The sequence below is a fragment of the Micropterus dolomieu genome, linkage group LG18 (genome assembly GCF_021292245.1).
Source record: "Micropterus dolomieu isolate WLL.071019.BEF.003 ecotype Adirondacks linkage group LG18, ASM2129224v1, whole genome shotgun sequence".
NCBI classification, from domain to species: Eukaryota; Metazoa; Chordata; class Actinopteri; order Centrarchiformes; family Centrarchidae; genus Micropterus; species Micropterus dolomieu.
In genome coordinates, this window is record NC_060167.1 from 31,290,136 (window position 1) to 31,296,135 (window position 6,000).

A 6,000-nucleotide genomic window follows, 5' to 3' on the forward strand; every position below is an offset into this window, starting at 1 on the left:
AAAATGAATATGTGCAAAAACAGCAGTGATGTGTTGCTTGGCTCTATAGGTATCAGTAGCCTTACCAGCAGATGGCATCGGCCTCTGTCCCACCTAAACCTTCCTTCTCAGGCCTCTGAGAAATCGTGCCAACATTTAACAGCTAGTTGGAGCTATGTGGGGCCCCAGGATGTTGAGCAGTGAGAAGTTGGAGCAGGAGCAGGTGAAGAGAGTCCTGAGGGAAAGCCCTGTGCTCCTGCTTCACTCTCCTAGACGTAACAGAAGGATCAGCTTGGCATTCAGGGAAGTGCTACTTCTCGGCAGCAGGCCAGACACTTGGACAGCTGGCACTGAGTGTGTCTCAGCTCTCCTCTTCTCTCTTACTGCATTTAGCGCACAAAACGAAAGTGTGTTAGCAGTCTGTGGTCATCTCCTAATTGGCAGTACTTGAATAGTGTGAACATCAGAGGCTGGAGTCTCAGGAGCAGTCTTCTCACCTGTGGCTGACGCTAGAACAGAGGTGAAAGAAAATCTTATGGATGTCTGTAAAGGGTCACTCCCTTACAGGTCATTGAGTCAACTGTCAGTGAAAACAGGATTGAAAATGTGAAGCCAATTTGACATTTTGGTGGAAACTGTTGTGATCCTGGCCAAGGGTGACCAATGCTACCCTCTAGTGCTGCAGAGGATTAATCACATACGCTTTCTCTGAATGTGCATATTACATTGTTGCCTGTATGATATTAGTTTTGACTGGTCTCACATGAAATGCTTTACCTGAAGATGCGGTTGAACAGGACTATTTATATGCCTGATAAAATTGGTCAAAAAGAGAGGAAGCTGAGGTGAATTTCTGACTTTACTGTAGTACATCTTTCCGTTAGCCTGCTAAAGAATACTTTACAGCAGTAATCTCTGAAGTTTTACAACTTCAACTATTCATTTCGGTAACAAGTCAGACCAAACTTCTGGGTATAATGAAGTGATTTGCCTTTAGAGTCTGTTATGTCCACTAATATGATTTCCAGTTATTTCTCAAAATAGAAACTGGCGTGCAGTCATTGGACATGGCCTGAGGGGTGTAATTTGCTGTGTTCAGTCTTATACAACAGCAGTCAGACTCTTTGAATGTAATTAAATGTGTCAAATAGATTTTGTAAAGCTGTATGAAAACACAGTAATTTAATGTATTACGCATACAAAGGTCAGTCTTTTATTTGGGTTGAGGTGTGGCCTCACAGTGTATCTAGTAGTGCTGTATCTGGGGAAACCTGACACAAGAAAACATACAGCAGGGTCAGTATCTTGTAAAAGTTCTGTTTGCAGCAACCAAAGAACTGCTGAAAACTGGATTCCCCAGCTAAAATTGGGTTGTTCACAATAACTAAACCCATCACAGTGACACTAGCCAGTGAATCAAGAATAAGAAGTGACGTGATGCATTAGTAAGATGTCTGCCTCATTGAGACTATTTTTAATAGCTTTTGCATTAACCTTAAGAAAAGACAAAGTAATAAATTAAAGAACTGCATATTTTATCATTAATGTGGCTCAGACAGTGTTTGGTTGAACATAAGTGCATTATTTTAATTCTAGATTTGGACAAAGAGATGTTATCAGTGTAGCTGAAGATGACAAAAGTGCACTTTGCTGCTTTGTCTTGTTGTTGAAGCTTGAGAAGTTGTTATTTTAAAATCCTTTTTATAAACTCTACCGTGGGCACACATTTCCACTTTTTTTGGTGACATTATTTATCCTTTAATTCTCCTTCTATCCGTCTGCGTGCAGTGCTGAACCATCGCCAGCAGAGGGAGCTATGTTCCTTTATGTGACCACTTACCTCACAATTTTTAATCTGTCCACATGTGGTCAGTTCATTCTGAAAGGAAGCACAAAAGGAACCTTGTGAGTGAACTGCACCTTGCGCGCAGCTGGTTTTACGGCAAACTGAAACAAAACAAAAGCTCCGTTTTACAAAATAAAACATATGGTACATTAATATATTATATAAACCCTGATACACTTGCCTTGTTGTATTGACTAAACAATGCACCTAAAAGTCATTAACAAGGTGTTTCTGTATGTTTCTCAATGACAGGAAGGGGCTATCTCATAGGAAGTGGAAGTAGGAGCGTCCCTCTCTCTCTCTCACACACACACACACACACACACACACACACTCACACACACACACACACACACACTCACACTCCCCCATGGTCGTCCGCTCGCCTGCCCATCCTGTAGCTATGAGCGGTGTGAGCCAGGAACACCCCCTCTCTACAGGGCTATGGCTGCCTGCTAGTATTTTGGTAATCGTCATCCTCCCTGACCTGCTGGCCCGATCCTGGCGCCAGAAGTCTCCTCGCCTCCCCGAGCTGACTACCCCCGACCCCACGGATAATTCAGACCAGCTGTTGCAAGGTGCCTTGCCTACTCCCACCCACTATACTCACACTTGCCACTTCTACAGTTCTGAGTTGAAAAAATCTGGCTGTGGGCTTTTTTGGAGGCCATTAAGTCTTTGCATGGGGTCTCACTGGTGCATAAAATAAATCCAAGTCAATCACAGGCCAGGTTCCCGCTCTGCAACAAATCAGCAGTGTCTGGATTTGATGTTGCAATATGGAAACACACTTTCAGCGGGTATCGTGGTGTGGCAGGGGAGTCAAACTCTGATCTTTGCTTTCCTGGTCCTTCACGAGTGTCACTGACCTGGATTTCTCTTGTTCCTCTAACCGTTCTGCCTTAATGAAGTGGAATGTGTGTCACTGTGAAATGCGAGTCCCGGACAGAATTGAGTTTTGTTGCGATATGCCTCTGCAGAGCCATCTCCTCAGTGGAGTCACATGAACAGCATGTGCGTCCTCCATGATCAACTGATACTGTGAGGGGATTGAGAGTTGTTGCCAAGGAATGTTTGAGGAAAAAGGACGAGATAGAAAAAGGCCTCAATTTGCAACAGATCGTTTTCCTCCTGTGCTGTATTTGTTTAGCAGGAAAGACCACTTCTTCTTTTGTGCACTTGAGTGTTTTTGGCATTTGGGGGCTCTGTGTAAAATAAGGTGCCTCGCTGTCTATGGCCTAACCACAGTGGGACTTCGGACTGAGATGGAGGGGAACCCCAAGCTTTTGATCCCCACTCCACAACCCCAGCACTGCTGAGTAACAGCCCACAAGTGAACTGCGTACATGTATGTGTGTGTGTGTGACAGAGGTTTGGATTGTTTTTTTCACGGTGGTGGCGGTGTGCGGTTGCCTCGTAGAACAGCAGTGGATGGTTGTCAGAGTGGCCTGATGGAGGGGGGTGGGGGACTGGTACAAAGAGCTGTTCTGGTGGAACTATGGAGGAAAATAGTTCATGCTGCACTGGGATTTCCTGCCTTTGCCCTGGTTAGCCCCCCCCCCCCCACCCCTTCCCTCCTTCTCTTGTCTACCCGCTCTGTTCTCGACGCCCTTCAGCAGTATGGAAAGTTCTCGGACAATATTTCAGATGGGTGAAGCAATTGATTTAATTACAAAAAGGACTGCAAGGATCATGGGGCGAGAGATTCCGTGTCAGGTTTCCATTTATCCATTTCCTCCTTTAATCTGTCCACCTACAATCTTTAGTGCACATGAATAGTTCTGACTGTGCACAATGTCTCGTTCATGTCTCTCACATTGACATGCAACATATCTGGATGGTGTTATCTGATCTTTTATCACACGCAGCTGGAATACACATTATTTCGCCCTGACATTGGTGCTGTGAAGGGAAGCTCAAGACAGCCACACCGCTGCTGCTTGTGTTAAATGTAGAAAGGACAGGTGGGTCACCATTTGGCTGCCATCAAACATATCGCGTGGGTGTCAAAGAGGAGGTGAATAGGGATGAGGGGGTCTGGGTTTAATGTTTTAACCAGTCCCCCTCTCTTCCAGGGCTTTGATCTTAGGTGTCAGCGGCGGAGCTAGGGGGCATGTGTCACTCATTAGCAGTGTGGTGAGAGTGTGCTGGTTTGCAAGTTTCCCTAGTGTGGGGCAGAGTGGAGAGGATGCTGTGAAAATGGCTGCTCATGGGGTGTTCCTGCTAATAAATCCGGTGGCTGGCGTCAGGGCTTGGGGGTGGGGATCTAAAAAATAAAAAACCCTGAAGGAAAGCAGTGCAGTTCACATTAATAACTGCATATGTGTTGAGCATTGCTTTCATTGCCCTTTGTGGTGCACACACTTATGCTAAACTGATAGCACAGGAAGTCGAATAGACGATTTCATTGAAAAGCCCTGCTGCCAGCACTCACTGTCTTAGGAGAGGAGGGAAATGGAAACCAGATGTCTGAGATCCACCGTGAATATGTCAAAGCTCTCAGACTAGAGAGTCAGTTCCTCCATGTCCCATTGGTGGACTGAAACTTTTCTGCACTGTCATCAGTAATGTCTATAATACTCCCTCCCCGTGGACATCTCGTACAATCTTGGCTGCAGCTACGACCTGGAGACTCGGGGAAAGAAGCTTCACTGTTCCAGAAGATGACTTTTTTTCTCTATTCCTTAGGTTTCAGACCTCACCACATTCCTCAAATTTCAGGGTAACTTCCCACATCCCAAGGCTCAGTCGGGTGGCAAATCTCTCAGCACTCCTTTGTGGATAGATTGCCTTTTCTTGCTTGAGAAAATAACAAGCTATAGAGTAATGACTTAACAAGCAACAGGATAATGGCTTCAACATGCGCAGGACTGGGTTGCCTGTGTGCGTGCATAGATTTGGGACAGCGCGAGCGTTACTCGCCTGTGTGCGTGTGTGTTTCTATTGTTTGGCAACCAACTGTGAAGAATCAACTGGTTCTGTGTTTGGTTGGAGTTGTTTGAAAGCTGGACCGCTGGTGAATAGATTGCTCTCCTCCAGGTCTGGAGCCTTGGAGCCTTTGGGGAATCAGCAGCCCCCGGTGCGTCACAGTGACAGGGACGGCCTGTGGGGTGTCAGTGGGAGTGCCGGGTGTTTTCCATCATACCCAGCTGCTGCGTAGGCCTCCCACACAGAAGAGCACTCAGTACCTCAGTGTGTGTTCACCTACATCTGTGTGTTTGTATCTGGGGATGTTGGAGACAGTGTGACAGCATTTGTGGTGATTTATGGCAATATGACTGTTGTCGTATGTACTCTGTGTGTGAGTGTATGAACATGAAGCAAACTATTAGTGTTTACTATCTGTAGGAGTGTCTCAATGCCATACATCTGTTTTTGGTGCTCACTGCCTCAAGGATTCACTTTCTTTGATCCCCATTGGAACAAATGGGAGGCACTCGACACCTCAGCCTTCAACAGTGACAAACCAAACTCCTAATCCTGCTCCGAACATGCCCGTCCCTCATATGCTTGTGGCTTTAAGACTTTGTGAACTTGTGAGGCTGTTCATGGGAAATGACATGCTATAGATGCTATAATGACTAAATTGGCAATTCTCTTCCTGTCAGTGATATTCGTGTGTGTGACACAATCAGTCATGGCGTGATGCAGCTTGCCCGAGTAGGTGCTTCTCCCTTTCACACACAGCTTTCTTAAGTTTCAACAAATCAAAACCATGTAAAGTAAGGAACAAGTGAGGAGACAATCTGTTTCCCATAGAACCACCTGACGCTGTTTACACATTGTTACACCATGACATGTCCTGACAAATCTACATTACATCTTTCATAATACTCTGTCAGTGCCTCCGGCTACAGCTCAACGTCCTTTTGCACCTTGTCTGGGAAATTATGCGCAGGTGCATTTTAGTGTGGTAAACAGGTGATACTTCCTCCACTGTCAGCTGAAGAGGAGTCTAAAGTATGGGCTTAACATGAGAGGGTGACTTTCTCTGTTTTTAACAATGCAAGCAGCGTGGCTCTGTGGATGGAAATGTCAGTCTGTAGTTCTGTCTGTCCACTTTGGTCCAGACTGAAATATCTCAGCAACTATTGGATGGATTGACATTCAATTTTGTACAGACATTCATGGTGTCCAGATGATGTATTTGTATGATTTGGTGATCCCAAAGCAAG